This window comes from Lathamus discolor, chromosome 1 (assembly GCF_037157495.1).
Source record: "Lathamus discolor isolate bLatDis1 chromosome 1, bLatDis1.hap1, whole genome shotgun sequence".
Lineage (NCBI taxonomy): Eukaryota > Metazoa > Chordata > Aves > Psittaciformes > Psittacidae > Lathamus > Lathamus discolor.
This window is the reverse complement of record NC_088884.1, coordinates 135,210,191-135,225,147: the sequence shown is the minus strand read 5'-3', so window position 1 is coordinate 135,225,147 and position 14,957 is coordinate 135,210,191. Positions and strand designations below refer to the sequence as shown.

General features: G+C 36.3%; 1 protein-coding gene across 4 annotated transcripts in view; it reads right to left on the bottom strand.

The window, feature by feature from the left end:
- Positions 1-14,957, bottom strand: part of SGCZ (sarcoglycan zeta) — a 321,303-nt gene that overhangs the window by 74,421 nt on the left and 231,925 nt on the right. Inside the window, exon 1 of one of the 4 annotated variants that reach the window (XM_065665259.1) lies at positions 629-808. The exons of the other annotated variants lie outside the window; for them this stretch is intronic. The gene's annotated coding sequence lies outside the window, so the exon portion shown is untranslated. Of the gene's footprint in view, positions 1-628; positions 809-14,957 lie in introns of those variants that run through there. 4 annotated transcript variants of the gene reach the window in all.

The following is a 14,957-nucleotide window of genomic DNA, read 5'->3' as shown; positions in this document are numbered from 1 at the left end:
TACATATATATGCGTAAACATATCCTGTGTTCACAACCAGCTTAAGGAATCTCAGAAATGAAGACAGAACTGAATTTTACTTCCTGAAGAATGAGGAGTCAAACCATCCCTCCAAGGGAAGGACAGATGCAGGGGAAAAGGGAAGAAAGCTTCAACAAATAGCCATGAGAAACCCAGCCTAAAAAAAACCAGCGTACTTATGCTCTCATTGGAAGGTGATGAGTGCATGAGAGGAGGGAAAATTTGGTGGTGGTTGCTGCTGCTGCTGCTGCAGAGGCACTTTCCTCCATGGAATCACCTTACATCACACTGTACTTCCCCTGAAGCCTGCAGTGAGACCATGGGTACATTAATGCTTCTGGCAACTAAGCATAGGTAAAACACCTGACAAAAACAGTTGGGAAAGTGCATTAGCTAGGAATGACTAAGGGCTAGGGAAAAAAAAAATAAATCTGAAAATTATTATATACTCGTTCTTAGATTCTTCCCTGGGCATCCCTGCACTGAGCATATTAGGTTAGATAGGCTACTTTGTGTTTGTATGTGAATATATTGGTTCTTCCTGTTCTTAAAAGTTTTACGAGATAAGAAAGGAGTTAAGGAGCCATACATAAAGAGTTATTTTTACCTGAATAATTCATTAGCTTTGCACTTAATTTTCCTACACCTTCAAATCCATTCCTTTGAATTCAGGCCTTGCCTCTGCCAGAAACACTCTTCCCAGTTGTTTTCACTACAATTATTAACTTTAAATGATAATCAGTTCCCTGGGAAGTCTGAAATTATTCTAATTTCTAAGAGTTCAGGTGTGTTTCATCTCTCCCTGGACCATGCTATGACCTCTCTAACATCCTGCAATTAGCTCTGCATCATGGAATCTGGCAGATGAAAATCACTTGTCCATCTTCCTAGATAAGAAGCTGTAATTATCAGTGAGACACTGTGTTCAGTGTGACTGGTTTGAGCTAAACATGTGATGCAATCAAGGGAGCTTCTGGCAACAAAAGCAGCTGTTAAGGACCTTTTTCTCAACACCTGATTTGATTTTTACTTTCCTTATGGTGCTTTGAAGATCATTATTCCGGGCAACTGCTGCTCTGGGAAGGAAGGTTGTCCTGATAAGACAGCTGCATGGCCAAAATATATTTTTAAGGAGCCCTTTTCACTTTTGCTTAGTCAGTATTCTGCTAAGAGTCTTCTCAGAATAATCTCACTCTTAGCAAGGGAGCGTACTCCTATGCTTGTTTTTGCCAGCTCAGCTGTTTGGCAATTTACACTTCCAAGCATTATCCATGGTCTAATCTGAAGGTTTCTTTCCTTTCACCTTAGGAAAATAATAAGATTCTCAGGCTAAAATCTGCCTTTCAGGTTTCTTGTGCTCAGGTTCTAATTGTAAATAAAGACATTGGATATCAAATTCTCAGGTATGGGATAATGAAAAATTAGGCAAGCCAAGCCTTCTTTCTTCTCCTTTCTTTGTCTTATTCAAAGACAAAAAGAGGGATGAAGAAGTTAAGAACTTAAATCTATATCCCTTAGTTTCTGGATGTCAGATATAAAGCTGAAATCTTAAATTCTGGAAGAAAGAAAACCCAGTGGCAGAACTCTATCAATTTAAGCAGCCCAGCATTTTATCTACGCTGTTTACCTGCACTTCTGTTTTCCACAGGAAGTGCCTAAGGACAGGTTCAAGATATTCAGAGGTAGTCTGCTCAGACAAGCTAGTAACTCAGAGGATACTTAGCTAAAATCAGAGTAATTAAAGATCTGTAAGATGAGTATAAAACTGAGATAAACAGTCATATGAACACAAATATATCTGTGGTTTAAAAACGTTGGATAATTTTCTCTCTGGATCACCAGATCTGCTACTCTTTCTGATGTAAACTTCAGCATGCAATTTAATAGACTTGATAATCCACAAAGTACTTGATATAAAGATGTCAGAAGGGAGATAGAAGTGTGTCATCACACTGTTTTCCTGGGGGAAAAAAAGGGGGATTATTAAGCTCTTCAAATACTGGAAGTATTTGTAAATAAGTAACATTTGTTCTGAAGTCATACAAGCCTAGGAACAAGCATAGTTATTTTCTTGATATAATTTTCTAGGCTGACATCACCTAATAGCTGATAAAGTATAAAAAAAACCCAGATTGGTATATTAGTGTTGTGGTTTAAACCCAGCTAGTACTAAGTACCACTCTGTTCCAGCTGAAACCAGGACAATTAGTTAGGATAATTTCTGCATATATACTTAACAAAAAAGACTTTAGGTTATACCTGACAAAAAGCCACACGTTAAAAAATGGGCAAAGATCTCTTACTGCTGTTGCTGGCATTATACCGCTGTATATCAGGTCTTCCATTTAGAGGTGAGCATAAAGACCATTTTCCCATTACACGTAATAAAGTAATGTAGTGCTGTTTTTCCTTTACATTGTAATAAGATAATGTAGTGCTATAAAGTGAGTTCCATGTATTTCTGTAGCTCAGCATTATCAGTATCAGGAACAGACATGCTTCATATTTAGAATATAATTGTATACATGCAGTGTTAACATTAGCATGAGCAACTCCAACGAACATCCCTGAAGAGGTTCTTCACCACCTATTATCATTTCTTGGTGCAGAGTTAACTTGAATGCATGAGAAAAAGAACTAAAAAGGCAGATCTATCCTGCCCATCCCAACTTTACTATCCCTGGAAAATGCCATGGCATTCTTGTGGCCCCAGTCCTGTGAGTTCAGAAGCTGTTCTTGCTGCCTGAACTTGTGGTACGGGACACTTGAACAGCGAGGCTCCTGAAGTACAGAAAACTTAGACCACTTTCAGATTATGAGTATTTGGTCTTGGAGCAAAGTAATCCCTAAAATCCAACTGTAACTGGAAAGCTGACTTCTTTCCTCCCCCTCTCTATCATGGAAATTCAGATATTGTTCCTGTTTCCTCATTTTGCATTAGCATACACACAACCATGGCTTCTTTCCCACTCTTTGTAATTCTAACTTGAACTGCAAGAACGTGTGATGAATTAAGCACAGCAGTTAGTGTGCTATATAAATTTGCTCTGAGATTACCCATATTTGTTAAGCATTTTCAGGAAAAGTTTAATGTCTGCTGCAAAGCCAGTGAAAAATGTGGAACAAGTCATATTGTTTATGTGAAGATTTTGTGATTATTCTTCACACACACCAATGGCAGCTAGATCCTTAGTGGACAGCTTCTTTTCTTCAGCTATATTGCCCATTTACAGGACAATGCAAAGCTTGCTTTGCAAACACATGCAAACACCCCAAAAGAGCAAAGGATTCCAGATAGTGAAATTATATTATTTTTTTTTCTGGAAATGATTTCTGAGCTCATCTTAATAGGGAACATTTTTCAGCTCTGCAACATAAAATTCTGAACAATGTCTTGAAAAGGTCTATTTTCTAAAAGCTAAAACTTTCAAAAGAAATCATCTGTGGCAAAAGACTTTATTTGAGGGACGCTACTTTCTGTGGTTTTTCCCCATCCTTAATGAGTCATATGTAATAGATTAAGAAGTTTTCACTTCAAATATAATTTCTCCTAATTTAAATTCTGTACTGAAGTAAAAGTCTTTATATCTGATGCATGACATATTGACACAGAAATATCTTTGATGTTACTAATTCGTTAATTATTTCTTAAAAAAAAAAGATGTGATCTTATATGAAGCACAGTAGACTATATATACACACCTTCTCATTAACAGACCACTTGAACTTTCTATTCCTACATTGCTATGTAAATGTGGTCTTCAGAAAAGAGGTAGTAAATAATTTGTGATACCATTTCAAATATTATACCGTATATAACAAAAATCAACATCGTAAGAACATTCTTTCTTACAAGTATATAGAGCCTTTAATAATAACAAAATACTAGCAATGAAAGTATACTACTCTTAGAGCCATGAGGGCACCATCAGCCCTTACTGGCCCTGCCCAACCTCCCTGGTGCTTCCCCCACCACTGGGGGGGTCCCATTTCAGTTCAGCTCCACTTGAACCCCTCCTGGCAGGGTTGTTTTGGTTGATCTCTCCTTACCCCTTAGGGTGCAGCCAGCCCTGACAGATATGAGCACCCAAAAATGCTAGCAGAAGCTCATTAAACTCTATGAGATGACTCATGTTACAAGCCCCAAAATATTACAACTTCAGGATTTTCAGTAGTGTATTAAAGATAAACCAGATGAACATGATGTTACTATAGTATGTTTAGACCTTATAGCAGCCTTCCAGTATCTGAAGGGGGCCTATAAGGATGATGGGGAGGGACTATTTGTTAGGGACTGTAGCGGTAGGACAAGGGGTAACAGATTAAAACTTAAACAGGGGATGTTTAGATTGGATATAAGGAAGAAGTTCTTTACTGTAAGGGTGGTGAGGCACTGGAATGGGTTGCCCAGGGAAGTTGGGAATGCTCCATCCCTGTCAGTGTTCAAAGCCAGGCTGGACACAGCCTTGGGTGACGTGTTTTAGTGGGAGGTGTGCCCATGGCAGGAGGGTTGGAACTTCATGATCTTAAGGTCCCTTCCAAACCTAACTATTCTATGATTCTATAGTCACATTTTATCTGAAGCAGGTTTGCAGCTGGGATTCATGAAAGGAAAAATAAGCCAAAGAATTTCAGAGACATTTTTAAAAACCTTTCTTGAATGTGAATACAATTATAAATACAAATTATAAATACAATGGAATTTTTTTGAGGGGAAAAAAGGTTGTGGATTTTTTGGTTGGTTTTAGGGCTTAGTTTTTTTCTGAGTAAGGATCACAGTGCAGTACTAACGATCAATTTTATTTTTAGAATTAGATGAGCACCTTACTGTAAGCATATGAAAGACTGATAAATTGCTTTATAAAGTAATTTGACTATAAAATATTCTGCATGAGCAATCATAGCAAAACTCTAGTTTTTTATAAATGGTTCAATTATTTTTTAACATATTTTGGACAAATTTCATGATTTTTTTTGTACACTACTTAAACATGCAATCCCAGCTAATTAGCTCAGTTTTGAAGAGTATTTCTAAAATGTGCCCTTTAAATTAAAAGAGCTTAAATGGAGCAATTTAATTCCAGTTAGTTTAATACAACATTAGCTTACTCTAGGTAAGATGTTACATTGTATAATTAAATATAATCTTAGACTTATGCTCAGAACACAATTATGATACTACCACCCACTTCGACACTCTTACAAATAGTAACAATATATATACCATAGTTTATAGTGAAAGCACTAGATCTCTTATGATTCCTGTGCACAACATCAGGTTTCTGGACCTCTACACAGTGTCACACAGATGTAAAAAGAAATACAGTAAGTAGGGAATATGGGCAACTAGTATAGTTATGGCAGAACATCTGCTTACAGGGATCTGTTGACAAACTAGTGACTCAGAATGACCATGTATTTGCAAAGCTCCAGGGACTAAAAAAACCCCTCACATCCATAAGGCTGGCAGTCTCAGGGCCAAACTTTCTATCATTAACTTTATAATTAGCACTAAACAAACATGATGGAACTTGAATAAGTAAAGATTTGGAAAAAAAAGACCTTCATATGCCAACAATTGCTGAGTACCTGAAAAGACTGAACTCTCTGGTAAAACTGTCGGAAGCTTGTAAGAGCTTGGGACTGTCAAATACAAATTAAAGAAAAATATTCCCAAAATACTATTTCCAAGAATACTTCCATTTCCAAGAATCTTCCCAAGGTGTCAGGACAGTAGGGTCCTCAACATAGGGGTACTTCATATAGGGAGAAGTGAATAATTTATAGTTGAAGTTATTTCTGGACAATTCTAAGATGAGAAGATTTAATAAACATAGAAATCTAATTAAATTTGATACTTTACCTATTTTCCATATTCCTGCATTCCCAAAATATATTTTAATTTAGTGTTCTTTGTTCCTGACCAATTGTCCTTTCTAATCTGAGAGTCACAACTGAATTACATTTAGAATCAGGAAGCTGACTGAGCAATCACAATAAACTTTGGATTTCCGCTTCAAGGAAACATTCCAGATATCTTAAAGTTTGACCAATATTATTGAAAATCAGTATTTTTTTTCCACACCAGTTTTACATATTATGGAGGTTTGGAAAAGTAGTTAAGTCAATGCTTTTCATTTGTCCATGGCAAGCCTGATTTTTATGTAACGTAATTTACATATAATATTCTGTGATAATTATCATCAATACAAGCAGGAGAAAAAAATACTCAACATTTTTACATAACACTAGTAAAATGAGTAGCAGATTTGACTTAATGTCAAAAATGATTAGGTGAAAATAACATAAATATTGATGTAGAGCCATATTTTCAGTGAGTTACAAAATATTCTTGCAAATCAAGAAGGGAAATAAATCTCACTTAACTGACTCACATAAGAAATGAAAAGCTTTGGAATACAGGTAAATAAAGCCCAAGCAAATAGTTTGAAAAAGAAATAAAAATACATTCTAGCTGATACTGCAAGAAATATCGTACTTGTGGGTATAGACGAGGTTTCAAGAAACATACTTGTTAGATATTTCTTGTTCATCAAAGGCCAGTTCTCAATCTATGCTCTGTTTCCATGTCAGATTTTCTATATGCTAAAGGCAATCACAGGTATCATCCACGTTCATGACACAGAAAATCGGAACCCAAACATGGTTATACCTACCAAAGTGACAGAGGTGTAGCCAACAAGACACAAACACAGCACTCTGGAGAGCTACATGAATAGGTAAAGCTGCACAGGGATCATGGCTATAACCTCCAGATAGAAATAACGTCTTCGTTTTACTTCCTTGTATAATGCACCATGAAATTTTTATTAAGGCAGAATTCAGCCATGCATAGAAACACGCAGTGATAAAGCAAAAGTAGATCTTTAAATAACAGACAAAAGATGTGACTTTTGTGGAATTAATTTAAGCATCAAACATTTTTTCAAATGGACTTAGATACAAACATCTCAACTAAAAATAAAACAGTATAAATGTACTTGCAGGAAGCTTGTTAAACACTCAAAGCTTACTCCTTAGTCATTAAGCTTGTGACACAGCAAGTGAAATTGTCTATTACTGAGCTGAAAAGCCCCCAGAAAATTTTAATTAGGACAAATGTAGAAAATGTAGCTAGCTTAGTTTCTACAATGTTGATATTTCCTGATAAGCCTTCCTTCAAGAAGATCCTAATTACCTTGGCAATGCTTTCTGCATTACTAGTTCTCTCTTGCTGTTCCTGTATGAAATAATCAGAAGCACACATAAGCTCAAATGAACTCTGAAACACCCTACTGAAAAGAAGGGTTATTATTACTTTATTATTATTTTACAGAGCCTCCCCCTGCTTGCACCCGTTGCTTATTATATCAATTTCAGGCTTCACTATTGCACTTGCTTGATGCAAGCACTATTAACTCCATGGATGTTTAGCATGAGGTATAATGAGGCTTTGATCAAGGCACCAAAAGGAATCAGAGTAAGAATGGCAATTACAGGAATTACAGATAATCCACTGATTATGAAGAGTATACTTTAAATTTTCATAAAACATCTTGATCATGATAGCCCAGGGCTGAGGACTTCAACACTTATCGCAAAAGTCTCAGCATGTATTTTATCAGCCGCTAAGCACAGGCATTCAGCCTAAAAATGTCTTTGCAGCATTCCTTTCATGCATGTAACATTTGTGATGCTACTGAGAAAATTTACTTTTGGCTATACAGCTAGAAAAGTCAGGTAACTTTCCACATACTCTGGCTTTAAGAGAGAAGAAGCTAATTTTTACCTCTTCTAATTATGGAAGCATGAGTTACAACTTTCCATATTCTCTGCAGTCAGTCCCAGTCTTCTTTTCAGGACCCAAAGTATTTCTCTCGTAAGAAAGGATCAGTCTCACTGTTTCTTATACGTTTCTCTTCCTAATCATTACACTTGCCTAGGTGATATTGCACCTGTAAATCTCTTCTTCCTCCATCTCTCTCTGTTACACACTATTCCTGATTCTATTACAAGGGCTGTTCTGAATTTTTCCAAGGGGAACAACATCTCCTGGTAACTGTTCTTCCCACTTGAGGGAGGAGAGTGTGGTTATCTTACACTGTGAAACAACAAAATTGCTTATTAACAAAGACCGCTCACATAACAAGGAATTAAGATGCCTTACACCTATTTGGCTGGTACAGTCTCCTCAATTTTTGAATAGGTATATGAACAGTTAATCAGTAAGACAGAATACCCTTGCTTTCCAGTTCTTCAGGCAGAACCATTACAAGATCTTAATCTGAATTATTATTTTTTAATAAAGTATATACCTTTTATCACCATAAGTTATGAAAAATCAATAAAACCTTCTACACTATTCCAAACAAAACAGGTAGAAGAGAGTATTTCAAGATTAAAACTACAAACATCCCCTACACATCATGCATTCATCTTGAATTCCAACAGCTAGAAAGTGACCTTTAAAAGCTACCACCTCACATTTTGCTGTTGAACATTCTTTAACCTTGCAAAATATTTAATAAGGAGCTTTGCCATTAATATGACACAAACTTGGCCAATATCTGAGTTCAGAATTTGTTCCATGTTCCTCTAAAATTTGTCATCTCTAGAAAGGAGGTATTCATCCCCACCTTTATTGTAGGACTTCGTGATTCAATAAACTGCCTTTCTGTTAGAAAATTTGCTTGGAGACTTGCCAATCACAGACTAAAACAAGCCACCAGATCTGTTCTGAAGGTCAGAATTAAGGAAATAAAATTCTGTACATTTGATTATGGATCACAGAAAGAGACAGCACATGCCCCTTCAGGGAAGCATATTATTTTCCAGTAGGAACAGCACTAGTGTCAACTTTGCAGTTGTAGATAATTGTCACCCTTTAATATCACAGATCTTTTCCAAAGGACATAATTGACAATTTTCTTTTCTACTCTCTAGCTATTCAGAATTTATTTCTGTTTCAGCAACTGGCTAACGGTTCCATAACAAATACTCTTCCACTGCAGATATTAAAATATTAGAGAAAACTTCCCTCAACTGACAGAGACTACAACAAATACAGTTCCGTGACTGTAGTTTTTCACAGATGACATTTAGATTAAAACAGCATGAGAAATGCCATGGACCTAGATCACTTGTGCAATCTGAAGAATTAATCAGTTAAGTTCTAAAGACTATTTTTTTTTTCTTTTGTGCCATAATGGCTGCTTTACTATGTAGTTTATGCTGTGCTCCTGAAATGTCAAACTCTCCTAAACATAAAGGGATGCTCAAACAGTTCCAGGTAATTTTATTGGAATATTACAGTAATTGTCAGTACAATTATATTCAATTTTCCATTATAATCTTATTAATATTCTCCTAAAACCTTAATGGAATCTCTGTAAAATATTTCCAGTGCACCTTAGCTGTTTGCAGTGAAACATTAGACTTTAATGTGGGTTTTTTTTTTTCCCACACTCACCCCAGAGGACAGTGAAAAAAAAATCTGGTTTGTTTTAAGGTCTGGATTTTGAGCAAAGTTAATTAACAAAATTTTGACTTGGTTCGTGCTTCTCAGAGAACACTTACTCTAAAAGAATAAAGCCTTTGTTTAAAACTGCAAAGTGTTTGAGTATATGAAAATTATGCCAAAGTTGTCCAAATATACTCTAAAATCTGTATATGCAACATTATAATAAATATAATATTTAACAGTGGACTTCTTCACAAAAGTTTTTCAGGATCCTAAAATAACTTCTTTCTTCCTTGAATCTTGTCAGCTCTTTCAGGATTCTGGAGCTTTACACTCATTAAAAACCGGTGTTACTTTAAACATTTTATCCTTAAACTCAATCCTACAATTAAAATAAAATCAAGAAAATTTGTCATGAGAACTTAGCTGATATTGAACTGAGCAATACTATTGTTCAGTGTGTTGATTCACATTTTAATAAGTATTAGAATTAATAAAATTCCTATGCTTGGTATTGTAATTAAATCAATGTATCTTCCCATGTGATTCTAAAAGGCAATGAAAATAATTTGCTCGTTTGTCATATATTCAGTTTTAATTTTGTTAAGCTGCTTCTAACACTAAACAAACAAACAAATATATCAGCTGATCTACATTCTCAGACCTAATTAGACCAAATCTCCTCAGACAACATCTTTCCTCTTGGGAAAAGAGGACTTTCGCAGAATATTTGGTGTAGGGAAATGGTTCAGTGACTTTTTAACAGAGAATACTGCTGGCAATGACTAGTCTAAAGAATTTTAAAGACAAAATATAATAAAGCAAAGGTGCTATAGAGATAATAATACAGACTGAAGTAGTTCTTAGAAGCTTAAAGGTAATTTTAAACATAAAAAAATACTGAAAATGTGTTAGAGGGTTTTTTTTTTTTTGCTTGTTTGCTTGCTTGTTTGGTTGGTTTTTATTCAGCTGCAGAACTTGGAACTGAAATAAAACCCATATACTGAATAACTCTGCACTGTTTTCAATGATGTAAGACTACATTTTCGGCTTGTCCAAGCCAAGATAACAACAACAAAAGGAATATTTGTTTATCTTCCCTCAGGATGCAGTTTTGCATTATCTTTTCCTTCTCTGCAAAGAGAAAGCTTACATTGGTTTCATCTCAAACCTTCATTCCATCACTCAAATTATCTGGCATACCGAAGAAAAAAAAATAATAAAAAAGATAGAGTTAATTTTTTTCCCTTGAATAATTTCATTGTTTTCTAAAACACAGCTTGACTAAAACCACTGAACTTATAGAAGTGAAAGGGAAGTCCTGCACTAGAGGGTAAGGATACCAACTGGGAATAGCAAAGAACAGACTTTTTAAGCTATGTCTGAGAATAGAGAAATACTTCTCTGCCAAAGAATCTAACATAAAACCACGCAGTAAGTCTTCCAATATTTACATCTTTTCTGTCCAAATGATGTATTGCAAAATGGGAGAAACTAGATCAGAACCTTTCTTTGTTCATAATGTGACTGTGCTTTTGTCACATTCATTAAGGATTTAAACCGACTTCAGATAACAAGTATTCAAAGTAGCAGAGACCAGCAAGAATTGATGAAAATGTTTCCTTTCAGGTAACAACATACAACATTAATTTAAGACACTGATAATTCTGTGGCTTTATACTGGAGTGACACTTATAGTTAAGTCCTTATAGACCCTATAAAATACAATTTTGTGCAAATATAAATTTTAACTAGTGAACTGCAAATACTTTTGGGCTGTCGAAACTGCAACACAATCTTTGAAAGGCAAACTGTCCCATAGCTCAAACTCAGTCTTGAGTTTTGTTGGGCTCAAATATGTTTGTAACTGCCTCTTAATTGGTAACTGGTTGTGTGATAATTCCTCCCCTGAAGAGCACATTTCTTTTATTTTTACTTTATCCATTTTGCTATGGGGCTTATGCAGATGGTTAACACCCAGGGTACGTGAGATTGCCAGGCAATAAAGTGGAAAGCCATTTAAAGTTAAGTTTCTAGTAACTGATTCTAACTCCACAGTTAAATACTCTTTCATGTAAAAAAAAATTACAAAACATCTATTTGGAACAACTCTTTCAACATGTTTTGCCATGTTTGCAATGTTTAACACTTTAAAGAGAATCCTAGTTAACTGACACAAGTATAGTATTTCTCTTTTTTTCTTTTAATCGTCTCTGCTGTTGTGCTATGTCAGTGCCATGGGGATAGGGGAAGAAGGATAAGTGTATTATTTCAAGAACACAAGTACATATTATCTTCTTAAATGTCAACCTAAAACCAAATTTCAGTTAATTTTAGCTGTATTTCTGCTAGCCTATAACCTTTACATAAGAAAATCTGAATTGTTCCATTTAATTCTCTGAAAATGTTATATTTATATTATATTTTGAATTTATTAATCTCTTACCCAGGGTGATAACATTTCAAGTGAGTAATGGAAGATATCATTCTCTACATAGATGATATATATATAATGGATGGATCACCTTGCATCAGGAGACCTTTGAATGAAAACACACATAATCATACATACATCTTAAAAATTATTTTCTTTCCTCTGGTAGTCTGGCAATAAATCTACTCCAATATGACAGCGATATATTGAAAAAAATACCTTCCCTTCCTATCTCTTATTCATGACTTTAGTAACTCTGCAGACAATTATGAAGTACAATGCTTTCACCTATCTATAATTAAAACAAATAATACTACTACTAAAAAAAAAGTAGAACTATGCATCAGACATAGGAAAACCATACCAGAATTAGCTTTGATTCGTCTTGCTAATATTAGCTAGTGGATTTTCTTTTTTTCAACCAACACAATTTAAAAAAGCCATAACAAAACATAATTTCATTTCCCAATATCCTGTGCTTGAATTTCATATTATTTGTTTCCTTCATGGCCATCAGTGAATACTCCTACATCAGCCAAAGGCTGTGAATGCTAGTCATCTATCAGCATCTCTTTTGAGGGTCTATCATAAAACTATTTTAACAGTGTGCTCTTTCTAGGTCAGCACTTCTGAAGTGTTGAACATCCTGAGGGAAAAAGAAGAATTCTAGCTCGGAGCAGTTCTACCCTGAGTAAGCATTCATGTAGCTTCTTGTGAAAAAAAAAAAAAAAAAAAAAAATCAGACAAATATTTTAAGGGAGAATGCAAAAGGAAAGTGAAAACATAACCATAACCCACATTATCATCCATATTTTCACATTTCAGAAATTACACAAAGTGCATTATAGCAGTAGAAGTACAAGAACACTAGTCAAATGAAGATTGTCAAAACCCATGTGATATGAGACAGAGTTCCATACTAGTTTCATTTTGACACAAAATCAAGAAGGAGATATTCAATTTCATTATCTTTATTTCTTTTTATATGCTATATTGATAAAAGATGATGAATATCTCATTACAAAGCCAGGAAAGCTGTATTTTCAAAACATCATCCTGCCAACAAAAGGTTCCCCAAATAGAATACTCAGTAAAAAAAAAAAAAAAAAAAAAAAAGTAAAAAAAAGGTCTCCCACATAATTCTATCTCCAGTTGCTTTGATATGATGCTCCTTTAAAATGCACCACCTAATTTCTGAACAGTCAGGGACAGAGCTACACCTTTTAATCTTGCCATGTCTCAGCACCCCTTTGGAAGTAGGAAAACTTTTTACGTCATGTGCATAGAATAAGGCAGCTAATTTATATGGCAGGCCTCAGACAGTGGGATTGAGTGCGCCCTCAGCAAGTTTGCCGATGACACCAAGCTGTGTGGTCCGGTTGATATGCTGGAGGGAAGGAATGCCATCCAGAGGGACCTTGACACACTTGTAAGGTGGGCTGATGCCAACCTCATGAAGCTTAATCATGACAAGTGCAAGGTCCTAAACCTGGGTTGGAGCAATCCCAGACACAGCTACAGACTGGGCAAAGAAGAGATTCAGAGCAGCCCTGCAGAGAAGGACTTGGGGGTGTTGGTCAATGAGAAAATGAACATGAGCCAGCAGTGTGTGCTCGTAGCCCAGAAAGCCAACTGTATCCTGGGCTGCATCAAAAGGAGCGTGACCAACAGGTTGAAGGAGGTGATCCTGCCCCTCTGCTCTGCTCTTGTGAGACCTCACCAGAAGTATTGTGTGCAGTTCTGGTGTCCTCAACATAAAAAGGACATGGAACTGCTGGAACAAGTCCAGAGGAGGGCCACGAGGATGATCAGGGGACTGGAGCACCTCCCATATGAAGATAGGCTGAGAAAATTGGGGCTGTTCAGCCTGGAGAAGAGAAGGCGACGTGGAGACCTCATAGCAGCCTTCCAGTATCTGAAGGGGGCTTATAGGGATGCTAGGGAGGGACTCTTCATTAGGGACTGTAGGGACAGGACAAGGAGTAATGGGTTAAAACTTAAACAGGGGAGGTTTACAATGGATATATATAGATAGATATATGATATAGGAAGAAGTTCTTTCCTGTTAGGATGGTGAGGCACTGGAATGGGTTGCCCAGGGAGGTTGTGAGTGCTCCACCCCTGGTGGTGTTCAAGGCCAGGTTGGACAGAGCCTTGGGTGACACGGTCTAGTGTGAGGTGTCCCTGCCCATGGCAGGGGAGTTGGAACTAGATGATCTTGAGGTTATTTCCAACCCTAACTATTCTATGATTCCATGATTGATAAACCCTGCCTCCTTTCCAAGGAATCATTAAAAGCTGCCAGTTCTTCCCTGGCCTGGGTATCTGGTTTTCCTGCTGCTGAAGAGTGAGCAAGGAGGGACAGATGCAATTAGTTCATCTGGCTTTTCCAGTGTGAAGTCAAGAATGGAGAAGACCAAAATCCAAGACCTGTGGAACACACCAAGTCCTACAATTCATTTCTTTATCACATTTTTCTCCTGACAAACTGAGTTTCAAGGTTGCACTGCACATTTCAAGGGCAGGTTCACAAATTTGTTCCAGACTCCCAGGAAATTTCTTCCCACTTTGACTCTAAAGAAAGCATATGATTTATGCAACTTGGCACCTTTTGCACAGGGGTTCTTCTAAATAAGGCTAAATGCATAAAACACTCTGTCCATTTTTGCCCTATTAATCATTCTTCTGGGTGACTAAGCTACAACTGCCACTAGGTGGATGGAGTTCTAAGAGACTTAATTGTCAAGATGTATTCTTCATGGTCATGGAAGTTTCCTTCTGCTTAGCCAAAAAAAAAAAAAAATGCATTGTCTAAGGTGATTTTCACTAGTTCGTTCAGCATTATAATCAAAAAGTCCTCTACTGTCACCTCAGCATCAAGACTTAGGAAATGTTATCATAAAGTAAGGGTAAAGAAGTGAAAAACCAAAGTCATGCTCCAGATGAAGTTCACTGCAAGTGAGACAGAACAGAGTATGAAATCTCAAATGCTATCCACAACACAAATATATTTCCCAGGTTGTAACTAGCTGTAACTCCAAA